General features: G+C 39.4%; 3 long non-coding RNA genes across 3 annotated transcripts; 1 reads left to right on the top strand and 2 right to left on the bottom strand.

Moving 5' to 3' along the window:
* Positions 1 to 3,223: 3,223 nt before the first annotated feature.
* Positions 3,224 to 13,164, bottom strand: LOC309691466. The gene is made up of 3 exons (XR_014272009.1): positions 12,932 to 13,164; positions 4,670 to 4,713; positions 3,224 to 3,600 (listed from the first exon to the last, which is right to left on the bottom strand). It is a non-coding gene; the product is annotated as an uncharacterized lncRNA (long non-coding RNA).
* LOC309691463 lies at positions 5,012 to 12,012 on the top strand. Its single transcript, XR_014272006.1, has 2 exons — positions 5,012 to 11,710; positions 11,836 to 12,012. It is a non-coding gene; the product is annotated as an uncharacterized lncRNA (long non-coding RNA).
* Positions 13,165 to 13,594: 430 nt separating the features above from the next.
* On the bottom strand, positions 13,595 to 17,008 carry LOC309691376. Its single transcript, XR_014271982.1, has 2 exons — positions 14,246 to 17,008; positions 13,595 to 14,116 (listed from the first exon to the last, which is right to left on the bottom strand). It is a non-coding gene; the product is annotated as an uncharacterized lncRNA (long non-coding RNA).
* Positions 17,009 to 24,456: the final 7,448 nt, after the last annotated feature.

Here is a 24,456-nt window from a genome sequence, read left to right as displayed (position 1 = left end):
CAAGAAAGAGTCTTTTCAACACTGAAAAAGCACAGAGGCCAACTTTGACATGAAAAGGTGTAAAAACAAGTACAAGATATTTACAATAAGCAGACCTCAGTGCAAGAAAGAGTCTTTTCAACACTGAAAAAGCACAGAGGCCAACTTTGACATTAAAAGGTGTTCAAACAAGTACAAGATATTTACAATAAGCAGACCTCAGTGCAAAAACGTGTCTTTCCAACACTGACAAGCACAGAGGCCAACTTTGACATGAAAAGGTGTTCAAACAAGTACAAGATATTTACAATAAGCAGACCTCAGTGCAAGAAAGAGTCTTTCCAACACTGAAAAAGCACAGAGGCCAACTTTGACATTAAAAGGTGTTCAAACAAGTACAAGATATTTACAATAAGCAGACCTCAGTGCAAGAAAGAGTCTTTCCAACACTGAAAAAGCACAGAGGCCAACTTTGACATGAAAAGGTGTAAAAACAAGTACAAGACATTTACAATAAGCAGACCTCAGTGCAAGAAAGAGTCTTTCCAACACTGAAAAAGCACAGAGGCCAACTTTGACATGAAAAGGTGTTCAAACAAGTACAAGATATTTACAATAAGCAGACCTCAGTGCAAGAAAGAGTCTTTCCAACACTGATAAGCACAGAGGCCAACTTTGACATGAAAAGGTGTAAAAACAAGTACAAGATATTTACAATAAGCAGACCTCAGTGCAAGAAAGAGTCTTTCTAACACTGAAAAAGCACAGAGGCCAACTTTGACATTAAAAGGTGTTCAAACAAGTACAAGATATTTACAATAAGCAGACCTCAGTGCAAGAAAGAGTCTTTCCAACACTGATAAGCACAGAGGCCAACTTTGACATTAAAAGGTGTTCAAACAAGTACAAGATATTTACAATAAGCAGACCTCAGTGCAAGAAAGAGTCTTTCCAACACTGATAAGCACAGAGGCCAACTTTGACATGAAAAGGTGTAAAAATCAAGTACAAGATATTTACAATAAGCAGACCTCAGTGCAAGAAAGAGTCTTTCCAACACTGATAAGCACAGAGGCCAACTTTGACATGAAAAGGTGTAAAAATCAAGTACAAGATATTTACAATAAGCAGACCTCAGTGCAAGAAAGAGTCTTTCCAACACTGATAAGCACAGAGGCCAACTTTGACATTAAAAGGTGTTCAAATAAGTACAAGATATTTACAATAAGCAGACCTCAGTGCAAGAAAGAGTCTTTCCAACACTGATAAGCACAGAGGCCAACTTTGACATTAAAAGGGGTAAAAATCAAGTACAAGATATTTACAATAAGCAGACCTTAGTGCAAGAAAGAGTCTTTCCAACACTGATAAGCACAGAGGCCAACTTTGACATGAAAAGGTGTAAAAATCAAGTACAAGATATTTACAATAAGCAGACCTCAGTGCAAGAAAGAGTCTTTCCAACACTGATAAGCACAGAGGCCAACTTTGACATTAAAAGGTGTAAAAACAAGTACAAGATATTTACAATAAGCAGACCTCAGTGCAAGAAAGAGTCTTTTCAACACTGAAAAAGCACAGAGGCCAACTTTGACATTAAAAGGTGTTCAAACAAGTACAAGATATTTACAATAAGCAGACCTCAGTGCAAAAACGTGTCTTTCCAACACTGACAAGCACAGAGGCCAACTTTGACATGAAAAGGTGTTCAAACAAGTACAAGATATTTACAATAAGCAGACCTCAGTGCAAGAAAGAGTCTTTCTAACACTGAGGAAGCGCAGAGGCCAACTTTGACATTAAAAGGTGTAAAAACAAGTACAAGATATTTACAATAAGCAGACCTCAGTGCAAGAAAGAGTCTTTCTAACACTGAAAAAGCACAGAGGCCAACTTTGACATTAAAAGGTGTAAAATCAAGTACAAGATATTTACAATAAGCAGACCTCAGTGCAAGAAAGAGTCTTTCCAACACTGAAAAAGCACAGAGGCCAACTTTGACATTAAAAGGTGTTCAAACAAGTACAAGATATTTACAATAAGCAGACCTCAGTGCAAGAAAGAGTCTTTCCAACACTGAAAAAGCAAAGAGGCCAACTTTGACATTAAAAGGTGTAAAAATCAAGTACAAGATATTTACAATAAGCAGACCTCAGTGCAAGAAAGAGTCTTTCCAACACTGATAAGCACAGAGGCCAACTTTGACATGAAAAGGTGTAAAAATCAAGTACAAGATATTTACAATAAGCAGACCTCAGTGCAAGAAAGAGTCTTTCCAACACTGATAAGCACAGAGGCCAACTTTGACATTAAAAGGGGTAAAAATCAAGTACAAGATATTTACAATAAGCAGACGTTAGTGCAAGAAAGAGTCTTTCCAACACTGATAAGCACAGAGGCCAACTTTGACATGAAAAGGTGTAAAAATCAAGTACAAGATATTTACAATAAGCAGACCTCAGTGCAAGAAAGAGTCTTTCCAACACTGATAAGCACAGAGGCCAACTTTGACATTAAAAGGGGTAAAAATCAAGTACAAGATATTTACAATAAGCAGACCTCAGTGCAAGAAAGAGTCTTTCCAACACTGAAAAAGCACAGAGGCCAACTTTGACATTAAAAGGTCTTCAAACAAGTACAATATATTTACAATAAGCAGACCTCAGTGCAAGAAAGAGTCTTTCCAACACTGAAAAAGCACAAAGGCCAACTTTGACATGAAAAGGTGTTCAAACAAGTACAAGATATTTACAATAAGCAGACCTCAGTGCAAGAAAGAGTCTTTCCAACACTGAAAAAGCACAAAGGCCAACTTTGACATGAAAAGGTGTTCAAACAAGTACAAGATATTTACAATAAGCAGACCTCAGTGCAAGAAAGAGTCTTTCCAACACTGAAAAAGCACAAAGGCCAACTTTGACATGAAAAGGTGTTCAAACAAGTACAAGATATTTACAATAAGCAGACCTCAGTGCAAGAAAGTGTCTTTCCAACACTGATAAGAACAGAGGCCAAGTTTGACATTAAAAGGTGTAAATACAAGTACAAGATATTTACAATAAGCAGACCTCAGTGCAAGAAAGAGTCTTTCTAAAACTGCAGAAGCACAGAGGCCAACTTTGACATTAAAAGGTGTAAAATCAAGTACAAGATATTTACAATAAGCAGACCTCAGTGCAAGAAAGAGTCTTTCCAACACTGATAAGCACAGAGGCCAACTTTGACATTAAAAGGTGTAAATACAAGTACAAGATATTTACAATAAGCAGACCTCAGTGCAAGAAAGAGTCTTTCCAACACTGAAAAAGCACAGAGGCCAACTTTGACATGAAAAGGTGCAAAAACAAGTACAAGATATTTACAATAAGCAGACCTCAGTGCAAGAAAGCAAGGTGGGGAGGGGGTACTCACCTTCCACTTCACTGACACGCATCAGCATCCAGTTCTTCATGAGAAGAGGGGGAGGATGAGAGGGCGATGTACTCACCTTTACTGACACGCACGGTATCAGTGTCCCACGCTTCATCAGAAGAGATGGCGCTCAGGAGACTGTCATCAAGGATCCTGATGACTTCAGAAAGGTCTCGTTCTTGGGACGTTCAACAATGTAGTCAAGACAGCCTGTAAGGAAACAAAGTTTAAAATAACAGTAGGAATGTAGTAAGCACCCAGTGCTAAAGCTACAGGCTACATTCATATCAGACTGAATGACACTTTACTTGTTCATGTGAGAAGAAAACAAGATTTCAACTATGTCCACAATCATTAAGTGAAGCATCCAAATCTCTGCCAAGGCAGCTCACTCTGTGCACACTACACTTTTAAGGTAACAGTATTGTATTTTGTATACATTCATTTTGTTTATTTGTTCTTTTTAAACCTTTATGCAAACACTACGTTGGACTAGGTCATGGATAATAGGTACTGATTTGTAAAGAACTGGACATGAATAGCATACTGCAGAAAATCCATAAATAATTTAGCAGCTCATTCTCATATTTTTTTTAATTCTTTCATTAACGATGTAAAATATAACGAAACATTTAATCTCCCCATGTACCAATTCCATGTCCTAAATATTGCTAATGCAAAAAAGGCAGTAGAACTCCACACACAATTTTAAAAATAAAACACATTTTTGTAACAGTTTGACTTTATGATTATTTTTGACTATGATTGATGTTTTAATATTCTTTTTTATATTATTTCATTTTATTTTATTTATCATCGCATATGTAGCTGGGAAAAAGTTATAGTTTATTCAAATGAAGCCTTTGAGAAGAAAATGATGTCAGGACCTACAGGGGACCTGGTGTGTTTACTCCTATATGTCCTAACATTGTGAGGAGATGCTGTTACCATAGAAACCGATATACACATATACATATGTATATTTGGGGAGGGGGGCATTTTACGAATTTTAAGCTAATTTTAACCATTTCATTGGAAAAAAGTGTCAAATTTGAAGGCTTCAAATCAAAGTAAAACCTTTTTTCACATTCATACACCAGTCGGTAATAAATTCTACACCTCTCCTGGAAAATTTAAAGCATAAAAGCGATTTGCCAGGAAAAGTCTTAGAACACACTTATTTTGATCACATTAAAACGTGATATTCACACTGGAACCTGTAAAATTACTATAGTCATCTAGTGATTCTTGAAATAATTGAAGAAATTTTGAAATGTACCTGGTGGCTGTCGACGAGTCGGGGTCCACGATCTTCAAGCTTTGCTGTTATGATGAAACACAAGTACAAAAGATCCAAAGATGCAGTAGTTGTTGTTGCTTTGTAGTAAAATCCGCTTTCTGTAGAAATATTCTCCAAAAGTTATCTTTCCACAAGCTGAGCTTGGAGCAGGTCAAGACAAATCCAAGAGCAAGTGTAAAGGAACAGCTGGAACCTTGCGCAGCATTCATATACCAACAGCCTGCATGGTTACGGTTGCTAACATGCGTGTGCACGTGATATAACTATATGAACTGAGCCCATCAGTGTAATTTACAGTAAAGTTATGGTCATTTATGAAGGAAATTGCCTTCCCGGGTTTCCTCCGTGGCGTGAGCGATAAGCAGAGTTTTGTCCTTTCCTTCTAAGATTCCTAATTATTTAAAGTAACACTCAGGTATGCCATTCAGCTGGGTTAGTTACGACGTCGGGAGCAGCTTGGGAGAACAAGGAAACACAGACTGCTTCAGGTTGCCTTCCCAAATCAACTCAAAGGTTTATTTGATACACAGCAGTTTATATAGATGAAAAAAAAGGTTCGTGTGTCAGCTTTCCCAGTTCAAACCGGTACAGACCAAATAAGGAAACGTCTTCCTGCCTTGTGAACAAAGAAGTATCCTGTGTGTAGTTTATCAGCTCAGCTACAATTTATGATCATCCCAGCAAAATACACTCCTAGACATAAAATACAGAGTTCTTTCATTAGTGAATTCTGAAACAAACCACCTAGCCTTTAACGAGCCTTTTCCAGGAGATAAAGAAAAAGGGAGGATGGGAGTAAGGAAGTGGTCTCATCTCTGTGGTGTTTTCGACCTTGGGGTACCAGCTTGTGAGTCCTACACATTAATTCTTGGGTCACAGAGAAAGAGAAAAACAACTAGTAGATTGGCCTTATTGAGTAACAGTTTTCCTGTATAAAACAATATCCTGTAAATGCTACTATGGTATCAAAATACCTAACAGTTCCCCTCTTTTATTATTTTTAAAAATAATAACTCAAATAGAAAGGAAAAATCACAAATGTAATAACATAATATAAAAAGCAAATCATAAAATGTAATAGTTCACAACCTAATGTTCAATATACACATCAGGAACATCATTGGTAACATCTGACACATAATCTGGGTCAATTTGTGCCAATTGCAAATACATTGAAGTAGCTGTACTAGTAGCTATACGGGTTATCATTGAACGTACACAGGGTACCACACAACAGACAATAATCATCAAAAACATGCTGCAACGGTTACAAAGGCTACAATTAGTTCCTTCCATCTTCCAAACGTGTCCTGTAGCCACTTATGTAGCCACTGACCGTGACCTGCATTGGCAATTAGTTCTATCTGCAATGCTTCAAGTTTATTCATAGCTTGTGTGAATGAACCGTTAGGAGCGGTATTATTGGGAATGAAAGTACAGCATACATCAACGGTTACTAGACCACAGGTACCGGTCCAATTAACAGGTAAAGCTAATCTAAGAGTATTATTGCACATCCAATAAGCATGTGGGATTGCTCTAGTTAGGCGCGTGACCATGTGTGATTTAACTAACTCCCCCCAGTCAGTGTCATTTAATACACCGTCTGGGGGAACAATGATCGATTCTCTGCTCGAACTTGAACTGTGTGTGTGTTCCTCCAGATATGATACAACTTCAGCCACAGAGACAGCTAGCCATGTCTCATTACAGCGTGCACCTGGGGAGTCAGAGAAGAATGTATAGTTATCCTTTGTATAATCTATGTGTGTGTCTGGGCCAGTTAACTTTAGTCTGCGCAGGCATATCATACTAGTATTAAAATGGAGAGGGATCTGTCCTAAGGGCAGTGAGGGCTTTAACCTATTCTTAGGGCGTTTCATTGGGGCGCAGGTCCCTGCGGTGTCATTAGATAACTTCAATAATTCGCCTAATGGAGTCTCAGGGTTAGTTGGTGTGTGTGTGTGTCTAAGTAGGCAGTCGAGAGGGCTCAGAGTCAACTGTAAAGCGTCTTTAAAGAGAGCATTATTTCCGCTGATTTTCTCTAGTCCCTCAGTGAGGGGGAAACCGGATATGGGGTATCCTACTATTACCTGTTCTGGATTAGCCTTTGAACAGACATAACAGTTACTGTTTCCTAAATCACGAGCGGCTGTTCTGGCATTTTCATACCAGGCGTTAGCTCCTGTTCTAGAGGGTGCATAAAATGGTTTATTAGTGGCGTCTATGTTGCTATTTACTGATTTTAGGGAACGTGAGGAGTGCATTAAGTAGGTGTCTTGCAAAATGGAGCATGAGGTATAGTCAGCAAAATATGACCTGCAGAAATGTGAACATGGTTGCAGTTTACAATACAAAATAGCAAAGAGAAATCCTAAGGTTAATGCGATAGATATGATAAATAACCTAAATATATAAGAAAAACAGTTCTTCACTCGTCTCCTGGCCTGGTCCCAGGTTCGAGAGACATTGAATAAGCGTCGTATGATGACAATGGGCATTTCATTTTCTCCATTATCAGGATGAAATGAGTCTGGCTTTATCAGGTTAGACATCATGTGGTACTTTTGGCTTTCTGTTCCTGCTGGATGTTTGAGTACCTTGTTGTGGCTCTTTCAGACGTTGTGTGTTAATCAGTGATTGCGTGTGTGTATGTAACTTTTGGATCCGGGCGCTGGCTCGCCTGAGATGTCATCTACCCGTGTGTGTTTATTTGCTCTAGTTCCGGGCGCTGGCTCGCCGGAGATGTCGTCTGCTTGATCCGACGCCTGAGATGGTCCGATTGGGCTGGTCTTAACCCTGCTGGCATGAATCCACTGAGGTTGTCCGTCTGTGAGGATGCTGGTTCTTCGTCACTGCCAGTAAAGCCTGGGGGCTGGAACACGCACGGCCTCCCAGAGTGTCCTTGGGTTTAGTGACTTCTCCAACATGCGTCTCCTTGTCTCCACTGGTGGAACTGTGGAGGGGAAAGGCTGAGAGAGACAAACTTTCTGATAGTTATTATTCAGTTTTTCTACCAGGTTGTGAACATCAGTGGACAATGCAATATACATCACCTTCTACTAGCGGTGCCCCTCTGGAAGCTGACCATGGTGTTGGAAATAATCTTATTTCAAATGGAGATAATTTGGTTACTGCAGATTGAGTCATTCCAATCTCACAGAGGACTTGAGGAAGTAATTTGACCCAGGTCATTAAAGTTTTAGCACACTTTTGAATTACTTCTAATGTGAATGAAGATCCTCTATCACTGTTAATCTGGTGAGGTATTCCGAATCTGGGTATTATTTCATTGCTCAACTTTTGATAGACTACTTCTGCAGTTTCTTTTGAGGTTGGATAAGCTTCTACCCATTTACTAAATTGATCCACTATTACCAGTAAGTACTTGATGCTTCCTTGTGCTGGCATATGTGTAAAATCAATTTGTAATGTATGAAATGGAAAATCTGGTTGTGGTAAATGCTGATGTTTCGCTTTTGATTTTCCTACATTAGTTCGTGCACATGTTAGACAGGTTGCTAATATGCGTTTTACTGCGTGTGATGTTTTCTCAATTACAAATCTTGATTTTATTGCCCCTATTACCCCTCTTTGTCCGACATGACTCACACAGTGAAAATGTCGGGCAAGGACTGGCATCAGGGAATATGGGAGGGCAATCAAACCCTTAAGATTTTTGTATAGGCCATCTCTGTCTTCTAAGGTACAGTCATTATTCTCCCAATAGGTGTAATCACATGCAGAGGCTTGCTCTTGTATGAATTTTAAATCAACATTTGTGTCTAAATAGTCTGGGAGTGTAACAAGTGGCAGCTGTAGGGGCACAGATAATACTTCCTGCGGAGGTGGGAGCTGTGATGCAGCTGCAGCCTTGGCTGTCACGTCTGCTAAGGCATTACCTGTTGCTTCGTCTGTGTCAGCTGTACTGTGTCCTTTCGTTTTTACAACTGCAACGGCCGATGGCAGCTGTATAGCCTGAAAAAGTCTTTGAACAAAATCACAATTTAGCAATTTATTTTCCATCAGCAGATCTAAATCCTCTCTGTCTCCACAATGTGCCAAAGTCATGCACAACGCCAAATGCATAGCGACTGTCTGTGTAAATCGTCACATGCTTATCCAAATGTAGCTCACAGGCGCGTATTAAAGCCATGAGCTCTGCTTTTTGTGCTGAGTGAAATGGTAATGAGTGAGCCTCTAGTATGATGTCAGGCACTGTTACCACTGAATAGCCACAAAGAAATGAGTTGTCATTCGGCCTTGAACAGGACCCGTCCACATAAACCGTGGCTGAGTCTGAGATAGGTGTTTGCTCTAAATCTGGACGTGGTGCTGTGGATTCCTGTATACGTGTCATGCAGTCATGATCATCAAGCCTGTCTGAGCCATCCTGTCGGTCAGAAGAATACAGCATAGGATCAATAAATGTGCTGGCGAATCAGGTGTGCTGCTCGCTTTTATAGTGAGATTTGCATATGTTGTTTAGTTATGTTTGCTACAATGGTCGTGACCTGGTGATTGGTGTGTAGAATAGTGTCATGTGAGAGTGTGAGCTTCTCGCAGTCCCTTATCATGATAGAGCAAGCTACTACTGCCCTCAGGCAGGCCGGCATTCCTGAACAATTCAGGCAGCACCTTTGAGTGGCGGAGGTCAGCACTCCCTTTAATGCATTGAAAGAGACAGTCATTTCTGTGGATCACAGTATTCGAGGAGGCTTGTCTTTTTTGCAGCATTCACGCAGAATGTGGTCATGAAAAGAACAGTCTGGTATCCACTGTCTGCAATAGTTCACCATGCCTAAGAAGGACGACATGTCCTTCTGTGTAGTGGGACGAGGGACGGAGGTCACAGCTTTGACCCTGTCTGCAGTCATGGAACGTTTTCCGTGAGACAGTGTGAATCCCAAATATTGAACAGAAGTCTGACAGTACTGCATTTTCTTTGCAGATGCTTTGTGGCCAGTCTTTTGGAGGTGCTGGAGAAGCATGTGTGTAGCAGTTTGACATAGTTTTTCACTTTCAGCACAGAGGAGGAGGTCATCCACATGTGGATCAGGGTGCAGCCCTGGAGGAGTGAAGCACCATTGAGAAAGCAGCAGAGCTGTCTACCATGCCTTGGGGCAAACGAGTCCAAGTGTACTGCTTATTTCTATGTGTGAATGCAAATAACGGCTGTGTGTCTTCATGAGAAAAAGGAGCGGAGCATAAATCCACCACGGTAAAATGTGTATGCAATGCATGTCAATATGCTGTGAACATCTGAAACGAGAGGTGGCAGAGGAATGTTGACTGCATTAATTTGCCTTAAGTCTTGTATGAAACGCCATACGCCAGGTTTGTTAGGCTTTGGCACAGGATTGACAGGAGTGTGGGCTTTATTACTCCTGTAGTCAATAAATCTCCTATCATGACATCTAGGGCTGCGGCTTTTTCCGTGGAAATGGGATGCTGCTTGACATATACTGCTTGTTGTGTTTTAATAGGTGTACGTGATAAAGTGTACAGTCAATAAATCCTATATCATTCTCACTTTTAGACCACAATGTCATATTCTGGTATTCAGCTGGCAACGTAAGTGCAGAAATAGTACAGTGGATAGGGTAGGTTAGATCTATGTGACGACATATTTCGTAACCTATGTCTGAGTTATGTAACAAAATCACTGTTTGACCTTCACTTGTGTGAGCAGTTATCATGTTGTTGAACAGTGTGAGAGAAACAAAAGTGTGGCTCCCAGTCATGGGATTACCTGTTAGTGGCGTCTGTACACGTTTTTTTTGGCACAGTGTGTGACATAGAGTACCGGACAAAAAGGATGTTGAGTTCATTCTCTGCTGAGGGTCCAGCTGACACAGAGGATGTTCCTTCTCCATCATGTCGGTACATAGGGCAGAGAAAACATAAGCTGTTATCAGTGTCAGCAAACATTTCACCCTTTGTGTTAAATTAAATACACAAATTCATTTTTGCTTTGGGTGTCTGCGGCTGCTGGAAAACTGAGCTAAATTTGCACCTCTAGCTTGTCCAACAGTGCATAAAGCGTTTTATGAATACTAGGATGGATTCATCAGGCTTCTGTTTACACATAGTTACTGCATTTAAGTCAATTTTGTCTCTGGACATTGTTAGCAGGAATTTCTTTAGATTCTTAAAGAAATCGGCGACTTTGTCATTATTTACCCTCCTTTTGTCCATAGCGGTAACATTTGATGCATCACGTCGCGGCATTCTATCATATATTTTCTACAGGACTTTTTAAGCAGACTACTTTTCTTATCACAAATGATATTCAACATTTCTACTGACCTGTTTTCTGGCGATAATCGTTCGGGATAAGGCTCCGGAAATAAATTAGAATGCATTGAACTTCTTAAGTTGTAAACAAAGTCAGTCACATAAGCACTCCCGCATGTTCTGGATACGTGATCATGGACGTCTTCACCGATTCGCGGACGTAGGTTACACGTAACCGGAAATGGGAGTTGTACTGAGCCGTTATTTGAGACTTTATTTTGTATTTTATTAATTTTTGGTTTTACAGGTACTTTAGATTTTTTTATCGGACCTGTCTGTGGTCTTTGAATAATTCTGACCCATGTTCAGTGATTTCCAGAGGGGTTTACACGCTAGGAGGATTTAGGTTAGTATTTTCGCTGCGGCACAGCTGAGGTCACTTTAAATTTATTGCTAGCAATTTTTTGTTTGTGTGAGCAACTCTCACTTAGCGAGCAACTTCTCGCTTAACGAGCAACTTCTCGTAAAACAACAGGCAACTTCCTGTGTCTTTCTGCTTTTAATTTACTGCTTTTAACCCTTGTATGGTAATCGGGTCTGTGAGACCCGTTTTCAGTTTTCTTTCGTTTTTTTTTTTAACAAAATTAAATTTAATTATTTACTAGCTTTCTGTGAGTGAGCAACTTCTCACTTTTTAACGTACGTTTCAAGATAACAGGCAACTCCCTGTGTCACTCTTTGATGAGCAACTTCTCACTTAACGAGAAGTATTTAAGACAACAGGCAACTTTCTGTGTCACTTTTTCTGAGTGAGCAACTTCTCACTTTTTAACGTACGTTTAATTAAACAATTAATTATTATTATTATTATTATTATTTAAACAAAATTAAAATATTCAAGACAACAGGCAACTTCCTGTGTCCACCAACACCACACAAGGGTTAATTTACTTTATTCGGGGACTGAGGAAGTCAGTCAGTGTATCTCTCTGGATCACTAAGTGAAACTTCGTCAGCATATCCCGTTTTTTTATGGATCGATCACTGAGAGAGGTATAATATGGTCTCTATATAAATATGAAAGACGCATATTTACCTTCTGTCAGTAATCCCACTTCTGACACCAAAATTGAAGGAAATTGCCTTCCCGGGTTTCCTCCGTGGCGTGAGCGATAAGCAGAGTTTTGTCCTTTCCTTCTAAGATTCCTAATTATTTAAAGTAACACTCAGGTATGCCATTCAGCTGGGTTAGTTACGACGTCGGGAGCAGCTTGGGAGAACAAGGAAACACAGACTGCTTCAGGTTGCCTTCCCAAATCAACTCAAAGGTTTATTTGATACACAGCAGTTTATATAGATGAAAAAAAAGGTTCGTGTGTCAGCTTTCCCAGTTCAAACCGGTACAGACCAAATAAGGAAACGTCTTCCTGCCTTGTGAACAAAGAAGTATCCTGTGTGTAGTTTATCAGCTCAGCTACAATTTATGATCATCCCAGCAAAATACACTCCTAGACATAAAATACAGAGTTCTTTCATTAGTGAATTCTGAAACAAACCACCTAGCCTTTAACGAGCCTTTTCCAGGAGATAAAGAAAAAGGGAGGATGGGAGTAAGGAAGTGGTCTCATCTCTGTGGTGTTTTCGACCTTGGGGTACCAGCTTGTGAGTCCTACACATTAATTCTTGGGTCACAGAGAAAGAGAAAAACAACTAGTAGATTGGCCTTATTGAGTAACAGTTTTCCTGTATAAAACAATATCCTGTAAATGCTACTATGGTATCAAAATACCTAACAATTTATAGTTACTGCCTTTGTCACCCTTTATGTGGGATGTCTAATAACCATGTAGGTATATCCAGAAATAAACACAGATATTAGAAAGCAGTAAGTCAGTACCTGAGATGTTTGTTTCAGTGAATAACATTAGCATAGCTCATGCTAATATTATAGCTTCACATTTTTCTTTTCAAAGGTAACAAAAACTTTGCGTTCTCGCTACTTACCATGCTGTAATACAGGTATATGCTAGCAATGACAACATTTAACAGATGTTTTTTAAATGCTAGCCGTGCTAATTAGCCTTAGGATCGCTTGAGGTCTTGTTCCCAGCTCTAGTTGTCATAAGGGAACTTAGGCCTGTGCGAGCCTTTGGCACGAAAATGAGTCTCGTAAAGCTCACTATTAAACTGACAAAAAGCCTTAGAACCTAGAAACTATTATTCTTACAACTGTGCTGTGTTTATGTTATAACATATAGCAAGAACCTATAACAATAATTGACATTTGACCTCACTGTATGATTATAGCAGCTGTGTGTTATGTCATGGCATGTTTTTAAAATGCCACCTGAAATTTAGGAGGGGGGTTCTTGAGAGTTTTGTACTTTCATCTGATAACACATACTGTTTATGTATATTTAACACAACAGGCAAGGGATTGTGGTATAATTAGAATTAACACAGATTGTGTAGTCTTTAAATAGACGAGCATTTTTTAAAGCACACATATTATTTGAACACTTCCGTAACTTATTTTTAGTTTTGCTGCACATAAGTTGAATGCAATTAAATCTCATTACCTTTTATTATCCTTGAACTTATTTCATTACACGTAATATAAACACTGCTTATTTAGAAAATAATAATTAAAACACTTCTTGTAATGCGTTAAAATCAGCCCAACTTTTATTTTCAAATTTAAAGCATTTCAGCCAACATACTGGACACTGTTCTGCTGAACAACACACATATTTCCAATATTGTAGCTGGTGTTACTTAATAATTTATTATTTTATTTGTCACACACTTTAAAACTTTAATAACTTTTCAATGAAACAAAGTCTCAGATTTAATTATTCTGAAACTAAGTTTAAGCTTCCCATAACTTTTTATTGCAAGTTACATTACTAATATAATAAATATAAAATGTTTTTATTGTTCATCCACAAGTGCAGTCTCTGGCTCAAACAACACAGAAGCTTGGCATGTTCGTTTGTCAGTCGAGGCATTACTGCTTGAGTGCCTGTCATGAATTTAGCTCATCCAAATGCAATTGTCTGAAGAAAGTCTTTAACATTGTCCCAACTTCCCTTAAGTACAGTGGCAGTAGATGTGGGCTGAAGATGCAATGACCTTGAACCTGCAGGTGACCACACCATCTGTGATGGAGGGCTCATCTCTCCTGGTGTCCTGCAAGGAAACAACAATATTCTTTAGAACACCAAGTTATATTTGATCTACTTATTTCACTTATCTGTGGCCGGGTTGTGGGGGCAGCAGCCTAAGCAGAGAACTCCAGACCTCCTTTTCCACACCCACCTCCTCCAGCTTATCTAGGGGAACTCCATCATGTCTTGGGTCTGATTCAGGGCCTCCTCCTGGTGGGAGCTCGTCCAGTACACCTCACCTGGGAGACGTCCAGGAGGAATCCTTGTCAGATGCCAGAACCACTTTAACCTGCTCCTTTTGATGTGGATCTTTGAAAAATACAGAAAAAACCCAATAATCATATGATTTCTGATGAGCATGCGCTTTGACAACAGTGGGAAGGAAAAACTCCATTTTAAAAGAAAGAATCCTCCAGTAGCACCAGGCTGAGGAAGGGACAGCCATCTGCCACAACCTGTTGGGATGAGCAGAGGAAGACAGGACAAAAGATAAAACTGAAGACTCTGCCTCCCATTCTACTTTTAACAGGGAGCCATAGTCTGTCCCCCAGTGCATGTAGCAGGCATGGAGGAAATCCAGGCCCCAGACACCCAGAGGCCCCCAGAATGTGAGAGCCCAAGGAGGACCATCGGAGTTGCAGCCATGCCACCCTCCTGGGAAGCGCTGAGGAGAGCCCCAGATTAGAGGTCACCCAGCAGCCACGGAGCAGAAGCCACAGGGGGCCCGTGATGTGGCTGTGGGCTCTGCCGGCAGACAGCTGTGGCAGAGTGACCTGAGCCACAGGCCCAGAGGCCAGAGGACTGAGAGCCCCCCACCCCCCGGAAGTGGCCTGACGGAGCCACGGGTGCCAGACCTCGCCAAGCAGTCACTGGGAGTGAGCCGGTACATACCTGAGCGCCCAGCCCCGGACACCAGAACCACCAACACACCGACGCCTGAGGGCATCAACTAACGGCAAGGAGTGTGGTGAATCGAGATAGGCCTCCATACCTTGGAGGGCCTGAGATGTTCCCAGAGACGTGGAGTGTAACCGACCTGACATACAGACACAGTCGAACAGGCGCACGCAGCCACCAACGGGCATTCCCACCCTCATGCACACATATTCATACTCCACAATCACCCAACGTGGAGACAGACACAAATGGACACTGTACACAGTCCTCTTTTAAGGAAGAAAAATCATTGCAGATTCATGCATTACTGACTTTGAAACAGTTACAACAACATATCTAATAAAATGGACATTCTCAGTCACCCACACATGAAGTCCTACCCCACCACCCTCGGGAAAAAACATACGTTACTTATGTTGTTTCTTTTTATGTGTTTTACAACTGTGAAAGATTCACTGACTCTTACTAAATGACCTCACACAGTGCCTAATTTCTAAAAAGGATTTCACACTAATAGAAACACATCGACGTCTCTTTTTCTCAGAGAGAAACATGTAAACCTGCACTCACACTGTATTCTTTTTGTTAAACCGTCACTGGCTCCTTCACTGGCCTCCTCATGTTTGGGTGACACTTAACAGCTAATTACTGAAATGTTCTCATTGCATGTTTGTATATCAACTAACGCACGGTTGGATCACCCAGAGAACTTTCTACTCACACGAAACATTTTTGCAAATGCATCCTGACGCTAATTTGACCTGCAGGCTTTCAATTGCTCCTCTGTTGTAAACCCCACAGCAGCTTTTTCAGGCCAAAAGAAGGTTTTGCACTAGCACAGAATCTGACCCTGAATATCACCATGATAGCTCTGACCACTTGATTTCTCGTTCTTAACTTTATCAAATGAAACACTCTGAAGATGACAGCTGAATTCCAATCAATTAAACTAACTCTGCATATTGTATTCCTGTCTTGGGATCAAAGTGCTGGAGAGGTGATCCGGTGAGTTCCTGCAGGACAACATGATGTGAAAAATTCTTGTTTGGTTTGAACAACAAAACTGATGAGTTGCTGACTGTGAGCTGCAGCTAGTGTAAATCATGCTTTTGATGGATATTTCTCACTGACACACTTTTTGACCTCCTCTAATAACAAATGTTACCTGAGTTCAGTGTGCACTGCTTTCGTGTCAAGCAGATATGTGTCATATGTCATATGTGTTCTTGATTGAACCTCCTGCTCTGGTTGTTTCATGCAGGCTATACTTATGTTCTTGATCAAAACCGACCTCAAAAATAAATGATGTTTATCTTAAGATAGACACTCAGTGATGCTGCAATAGCAGGAACTGACCTACAAACCCTCATCCTGCCCTGCACCAGTGGTCACAGTGGGAGATTGAAGTAGTTTAAGCAGTTTTGTCCTGTTGAAATCATCTTTAGTGAGCCCCTCTGATAAATATTTAGACTTTCACACATTTCAGGTTGTAGGAGTGGGCTGATTAAAGTGTCTACTTTCTTCACTTTACAAGCAGCTTAAATATTGTACAAGGACATTGCTCAAAATTTTATAACACATCTGTTCTGCTATCCCTCCTGTCAGCTAAGCACAGAAAGCTGAGGCTACAGTTCATATGGGTTTGGAAAATTGGGAAACAATGCTGAGTCTCAATTTCAATCTTGTTGTAACACAGATTATATTTTTCATGAATAGAGTCAGCCAGGACACAGCCTTCCCCTGCACCCATACCTACTCCTAATACCTAATACACAGAAGAGTAAACACAGTCAGTAAGCTTGTCACTTACGGAACTCATCAGGAATCAGAAGACTGCAAATCCTGTAAAAGAGTTAAAGATGCAGCGTTAAGAGCATATGAGCTGGCATTATGGTTAGTTTATTGAAATTTAATTTTACACTTTTTTATTTAACAAGCAGACCTCAGTGCAAGAAAGAGTCTTTCCAACACTGATAAGCACAGAGGCCAACTTTGACATTAAAAGGTGTTCAAACAAGTACAAGATATTTACAATAAGCAGACCTCAGTGCAAGAAAGAGTCTTTCCAACACTGATAAGCACAGAGGCCAACTTTGACATGAAAAGGTGTTCAAACAAGTACAAGATATTTACAATAAGCAGACCTCAGTGCAAGAAAGAGTCTTTCCAACACGGAAAAAGCAAAGAGGCCAACTTTAACATTAAAAGGTCTTCAAACAAGTACAAGATATTTACAATAAGCAGCCCTCAGTGCAAGAAAGAGTCTTTCCATCACTGATAAGCTCAGAGGCCAACTTTGACATGAAAAGGTGTAAAAACAAGTAGAAGATATTCACAATAAGCAGACCTCAGTGCAAGAAAGAGTCGTTCCAACACGGAAAAAGCACAGAGGCCAACTTTGACATTAAAAGGTGTTCAAACAAGTAGAAGATATTCACAATAAGCAGACCTCAGTGCAAGAAAGAGTCTTTCCAACACTGAAAAAGCACAGAGGCCAACTTTGACATTAAAAGGTGTTCAAACAAGTACAAGATATTTACAATAAGCAGACCTCAGTGCAAAAACGTGTCTTTCCAACACTGACAAGCACAGAGGCCAACTTTGACATTAAAAGGTGTTCAAACAAGTAGAAGATATTCACAATAAGCAGACCTCAGTGCAAGAAAGAGTCTTTCCAACACGGAAAAAGCACAGAGGCCAACTTTGACATTAAAAGGTATAAAAACAAGTACAATATATTAACAATAAGCAGACCTCAGTGCAAAAAAGAGTCTTTCTAACACTGATAAGCACAGAGGCCAACTTTGACATTAAAAGGTGTTCAAACAAGTACAAGATATTTACAATAAGCAGACCTCAGTGCAAGAAAGAGTCTTTCCAACACTGATAAGCACAGAGGCCAACTTTGACATGAAAAGGTGTAAAATCAAGTAGAAGATATTTACAATAAGCAGACCTCAGTGCAAGAAAGAGTCTTTTCAACACTGAAAAAGCACAGAGGCCAACTTTGACATTAAAAGGTGTTCAAACAAGTACAAGATATTTACAATAAGCAGACCTCAGTGCAAGAAAGAGTCTTTCCAACACTGATAAGCACAGAGGCCAACTTTGACATTAAAAGGTGTTCAAACAAATACAAGATATTTACAATAAGCAGACCTCAGTGCAAGAAAGAGTCTTTCCAACACGGAAAAAGCACAGAGGCCAACTTTGACATTAAAAGGTATAAAAACAAGTACAATATATTAACAATAAGCAGACCTCAGTGCAAGAAAGAGTCTTTCTAACACTGCAGAAGCGCAGAGGCCAACTTTGACATTAAAAGGTGTTCAAACAAGTACAAGATATTTACAATAAGCAGACCTCAGTGCAAAAACGTGTCTTTCCAACACTGACAAGCACAGAGGCCAACTTTGACATGAAAAGGTGTAAAAACAAGTACAAGATATTTACAATAAGCAGACCTCAGTGCAAGAAAGAGTCTTTCCAACACGGAAAAAGCACAGAGGCCAACTTTGACATTAAAAGGTATAAAAACAAGTACAATATATTAACAATAAGCAGACCTCAGTGCAAGAAAGAGTCTTTCTAACACTGATAAGCACAGAGGCCAACTTTGACATTAAAAGGTGTTCAAACAAGTACAAGATATTTACAATAAGCAGACCTCAGTGCAAGAAAGAGTCGTTCCAACACTGATAAGCACAGAGGCCAACTTTGACATTAAAAGGTGTTCAAACAAGTACAAGATATTTACAATAAGCAGACCTCAGTGCAAGAAAGAGTCTTTCCAACACTGAAAAAGCACAGAGGCCAACTTTGACATGAAAAGGTGTAAAAACAAGTACAAGATATTTACAATAAGCAGACCTCAGTGCAAGAAAGAGTCTTTCTAACACTGCAGAAGCGCAGAGGCCAACTTTGACATTAAAAGGTGTTCAAACAAGTACAAGATATTTACAATAAGCAGACCTCAGTGCAAAAAGGTGTCTTTCCAACACTGACAAGCACAGAGTCCAACTTTGACATGAAAAGGTGTTCAAACAAGTACAAGATATTTACAATAAGCAGACCTCAGTGCAAGAAAGAGTCTTTCTAACACTGCAGAAGCGCAGAGGCCAACTTTGACATTAAAAGGTGTTCAAACAAGTACAAGATATTTACAATAAGCAGACCTCAGTGCAAAAACGTGTCTTTCCAACACTGCAGAAGCGCAGAGGCCAACTTTGACATGAAAAGGTGTTCAAACAAGTATAAGATATTTACAATAAGCAGACCTCAGTGCAAGAAAGAGTCTTTCCAACACTGATAAGCACAGAGGCCAACTTTGACATTAAAAGGTGTTCAAACAAGTACAAGATATTCACAATAAGCAGACCTCAGTGCAAGAAAGAGTCTTTCCAACACTGATAAGCACAGAGGCCAACTTTGACATGAAAAGGTGTAAAAACAAGTACAAGATATTTACAATAAGCAGACCTCAGTGCAAGAAAGAGTCTTTCCAACACTGAAAAAGCACAGAGGCCAACTTTGACATTAAAAGGTGTAAAATCAAGTACAAGATATTTACAATAAGCAGACCTCAGTGCAAGAAAGAGTCTTTCCAACACTGAAAAAGCACAGAGGCCAACTTTGACATTAAAAGGTGTTCAAACAAGTACAAGATATTTACAATAAGCAGACCTCAGTGCAAGAAAGAGTCTTTCCAACACTGATAAGCACAGAGGCCAACTTTGACATGAAAAGGTGTAAAAACAAGTACAACATATTTACAATAAGCAGACTTCGGTGCAAGAAAGAGTCTTTCCAACACGGAAAAAGCACAGAGGCCAACTTTGACATTAAAAGGTGTTCAAACAAGTACAAGATATTCACAATAAGCAGACCTCAGTGCAAGAAAGAGTCTTTCCAACACTGATAAGCACAGAGGCCAACTTTGACATGAAAAGGTGTAAAAACAAGTACAAGATATTTACAATAAGCAGACCTCAGTGCAAGAAAGAGCCTTTCCAACACGGAAAAAGCACAGAGGCCAACTTTGACATTAAAAGGTGTTCAAACAAGTATAAGATATTTACAATAAGCAGACCTCAGTGCAAGAAAGAGCCTTTCCAACACGGAAAAAGCACAGAGGCCAACTTTGACATTAAAAGGTGTTCAAACAAGTACAAGATATTCACAATAAGCAGACCTCAGTGCAAGAAAGAGTCTTTCCAACACTGATAAGCACAGAGGCCAACTTTGACATGAAAAGGTGTAAAAACAAGTACAAGATATTTACAATAAGCAGACCTCAGTGCAAGAAAGAGTCTTTCCAACACTGAAAAAGCACAGAGGCCAACTTTGACATTAAAAGGTGTTCAAACAAGTACAAGATATTTACAATAAGCAGACCTCAGTGCAAGAAAGAGTCTTTCCAACACTGATAAGCACAGAGGCCAACTTTGACATGAAAAGGTGTAAAAACAAGTACAAGATATTTACAATAAGCAGACCTCAGTGCAAGAAAGAGTCTTTCCAACACTGAAAAAGCACAGAGGCCAACTTTGACATTAAAAGGTGTAAAATCAAGTACAAGATATTTACAATAAGCAGACCTCAGTGCAAGAAAGAGTCTTTCCAACACTGAAAAAGCACAGAGGCCAACTTTGACATTAAAAGGTGTTCAAACAAGTACAAGATATTTACAATAAGCAGACCTCAGTGCAAGAAAGAGTCTTTCCAACACTGATAAGCACAGAGGCCAACTTTGACATGAAAAGGTGTAAAAACAAGTACAACATATTTACAATAAGCAGACTTCGGTGCAAGAAAGAGTCTTTCCAACACGGAAAAAGCACAGAGGCCAACTTTGACATGAAAAGGTGTAAAAACAAGTACAAGATATTTACAATAAGCAGACCTCAGTGCAAGAAAGAGTCTTTCCAACACTGATAAGCTCAGAGGCCAACTTTGACATGAAAAGGTGTAAAAACAAGTACAAGATATTTACAATAAGCAGACCTCAGTGCAAGAAAGAGTCTTTCCAACACTGATAAGCACAGAGGCCAACTTTGACATTAAAAGGTGTTCAAACAAGTACAAGATATTTACAATAAGCAGACCTCAGTGCAAGAAAGAGTCGTTCCAACACTGATAAGCACAGAGGCCAACTTTGACATTAAAAGGTGTTCAAACAAGTACAAGATATTTACAATAAGCAGACCTCAGTGCAAGAAAGAGTCTTTCCAACACTGATAAGCACAGAGGCCAACTTTGACATGAAAAGGTGTAAAAACAAGTACAAGATATTTACAATAAGCAGACCTCAGTGCAAGAAAGAGTCTTTCCATCACTGATAAGCTCAGAGGCCAACTTTGACATGAAAAGGTGTTCAAACAAGTAGAAGATATTCACAATAAGCAGACCTCAGTGCAAGAAGAGTCGTTCCAACACTGATAAGCACAGAGGCCAACTTTGACATTAAAAGGTGTTCAAACAAGTACAAGATATTTACAATAAGCAGACCTCAGTGCAAAAACGTGTCTTCCAACACTGACAAGCACTGAGTCCAACTTTGACATGAAAAGGTGTTCAAACAAGTACAAGATATTTACAATAAGCAGACCTCAGTGCAAGAAAGAGTCTTTCTAACACTGCAGAAGCGCAGAGGCCAACTTTGACATTAAAAGGTGTTCAAACAAGTACAAGATATTTACAATAAGCAGACCTCAGTGCAAGAAAGAGTCTTTCCAACACTGAAAAAGCACAGAGGCCAACTTTGACATTAAAAGGTGTTCAAACAAGTACAAGATATTTACAATAAGCAGACCTCAGTGCAAGAAAGAGTCTTTCCAACACTGAAAAAGCACAGAGGCCAACTTTGACATGAAAAGGTGTTCAAACAAGTATAAGATATTTACAATAAGCAGACCTCAGTGCAAGAAAGAGCCTTTCCAACACGGAAAAAGCACAGAGGCCAACTTTGACATGAAAAGGTGTTCAAACAAGTACAATATATTAACAATAAGCAGACCTCAGTGCAAGAAAGAGTCTTTCTAACACTGATAAGCACAGAGGCCAACTTTGACATTAAAAGGTGTTCAAACAAGTACAAGATATTTACAATAAGCAGACCTCAGTGCAAGAAAGAGTCTTTCTAACACTGATAAGCACAGAGGCCAATTTTGACATTAAAAGGTGTTCAAACAAGTACAAGATATTTACAATAAGCAGACCTCAGTGCAAAAAAGAGTCTTTCCAACACTGAAAAAGCACAGAGGCCAACTTTGACATTAAAAGCTCTTCAAACAAGTACAAGATATTTACAATAAGCAGACCTCAGTGCAAGAAAGAGTCTTTTCAACACTGAAAAAGCACAGAGGCCAACTTTGACATTAAAAGCTCTTCAAAGAAGTACAAGATATTTACAAAAAGCAGACCTCAGTGCAAGAAAGAGTCTTTCTAACACTGATAAGCACAGAGGCCAACTTTGACATTAAAAGGTGTAAAAATCAAGTACAAGATATTTACAATAAGCAGACCTCAGTGCAAGAAAGAGTCTTTCCAACACGGAAAAAGCAAAGAGGCCAACTTTAACATTAAAAGGTCTTCAAACAAGTACAAGATATTTACAATAAGCAGACCTCAGTGCAAGAAAGAGTCTTTTCAACACTGAAAAAGCACAGAGGCCAACTTTGACATGAAAAGGTGTAAAAATCAAGTACAAGATATTTACAATAAGCAGAGCTCAGTGCAAGAAAGAGTCTTTCCAACACGGAAAAAGCAAAGAGGCCAACTTTGACATTAAAAGGTCTTCAAACAAGTACAAGATATTTACAATAAGCAGATCTCAGTGAAAGAAAGAGTCTTTCCAACACTGAAAAAGCAAAGAGGCCAACTTTAACATTAAAAGGTGTTCAAACAAGTACAATATATTAACAATAAGCAGACCTCAGTGCAAGAAAGAGTCTTTCTAACACTGATAAGCACAGAGGCCAACTTTGACATGAAAAGGTGTAAAAACAAGTACAAGATATTTACAATAAGCAGACCTCAGTGCAAGAAAGAGTCTTTCCAACACTGAAAAAGCACAGAGGCCAACTTTGACATTAAAAGGTGTAAAAATCAAGTACAAGATATTTACAATAAGCAGACCTCAGTGCAAGAAAGAGTCTTTCCAACACTGAAAAAGCACAGAGACCAACTTTGACATTAAAAGGTGTTCAAACAAGTACAAGATATTTACAATAAGCAGACCTCAGTGCAAGAAAGAGTCTTTCCAACACTGATAAGCACAGAGGCCAACTTTGACATGAAAAGGTGTAAAAACAAGTACAAGATATTTACAATAAGCAGACCTCAGTGCAAGAAAGAGTCTTTCTAACATTGATAAGCACAGAGGCCAACTTTGACATTAAAAGGTGTTCAAACAAGTACAAGATATTCACAATAAGCAGACCTCAGTGCAAGAAAGAGTCTTTTCAACACTGAAAAAGCACAGAGGCCAACTTTAACATTAAAAGGTCTTCAAACAAGTACAAGATATTTACAATAAGCAGACCTCAGTGCAAGAAAGAGTCTTTCCAACACTGAAAAAGCACAGAGGCCAACTTTGACATTAAAAGGTGTTCAAACAAGTACAAGATATTTACAATAAGCAGACCTCAAATCAAGAAAGAGTCTTTCCAACACTGAAAAAGCACAGAGGCCAACTTTGACATGAAAAGGTGTTCAAACAAGTACAAGATATTTACAATAAGCAGACCTCAGTGCAAGAAAGAGTCTTTCCAACACGGAAAAAGCACAGAGGCCAACTTTGACATGAAAAGGTGTTCAAACAAGTACAAGATATTTACAATAAGCAGACCTCAGTGCAAGAAAGAGTCTTTCCAACACGGAAAAAGCACAGAGGCCAACTTTGACATGAAAAGGTGTAAAAACAAGTACAAGATATTTACAATAAGCAGACCTCAGTGCAAGAAAGAGCCTTTCCAACACTGATAAGCACAGAGGCCAACTTTGACATGAAAAGGTGTTCAAACAAGTACAAGATATTTACAATAAGCAGACCTCAGTGCAAGAAAGAGTCTTTCCAACACTGAAAAGCACAGAGGCTAACTTTGACATTAAAAGGTGTTCAAACAAGTACAAGATATTTACAATAAGCAGACCTCATTGCAAGAAAGAGTCTTTCCAACACTGAAAAAGCACAGAGGCCAACTTTGACATTAAAAGGTGTTCAAACAAGTACAAGATATTTACAATAAGCAGACCTCAGTGCAAGAAAGAGTCTTTCCAACACTGATAAGCACAGAGGCCAACTTTGACATGAAAAGGTGTAAAAACAAGTACAAGATATTTACAATAAGCAGACCTCAGTGCAAGAAAGAGTCTTTCTAACATTGATAAGCACAGAGGCCAACTTTGACATTAAAAGGTGTTCAAACAAGTACAAGATATTCACAATAAGCAGACCTCAGTGCA

This window comes from Aulonocara stuartgranti (assembly GCF_965226115.1).
Source record: "Aulonocara stuartgranti genome assembly, chromosome: 16".
NCBI classification, from domain to species: domain Eukaryota; kingdom Metazoa; phylum Chordata; class Actinopteri; order Cichliformes; family Cichlidae; genus Aulonocara; species Aulonocara stuartgranti.
This window is presented reverse-complemented; position numbering and strand designations above follow the sequence as displayed.